Raw genomic sequence first — 256 nt, 5'->3', positions numbered from 1 at the left:
GCGATATCATTATCGGCCCCGGTGGCTGGAGAGGGCTGGACTGAAGGACAGCACAGAGGCACTCATCCTGGCTGCTCAGGAGCAGGCCCTGAGCACCAGAGCCATTGAGGCCCAGATATACCACACCAGACAAGACCCAAGGTGTAGGTTGTGCAAAAAGGCACCTGAGACGATCCAACACATAACTGCAGGGTGTAAGATGCTGGCAGGGAAAGCCTACATGGAACGCCATAACCAGGTGGCTGGCATAGTCTAC

The 256-nt window shown here is 55.9% G+C and overlaps 1 protein-coding gene across 1 annotated transcript in view; it reads right to left on the bottom strand.

Annotated features, from left to right (window-relative positions):
* The window catches only part of fbxo28 (F-box protein 28), a 42,379-nt gene that overhangs the window by 26,203 nt on the left and 15,920 nt on the right, over positions 1-256 (bottom strand). The gene's annotated exons all lie outside the window — the stretch shown is intronic.

This window comes from Hippocampus comes, unplaced genomic scaffold (assembly GCF_001891065.2).
Source record: "Hippocampus comes isolate QL1 unplaced genomic scaffold, H_comes_QL1_v1.1 scaffold269, whole genome shotgun sequence".
NCBI classification, from domain to species: Eukaryota; Metazoa; Chordata; class Actinopteri; order Syngnathiformes; family Syngnathidae; genus Hippocampus; species Hippocampus comes.
This window is presented reverse-complemented; position numbering and strand designations above follow the sequence as displayed.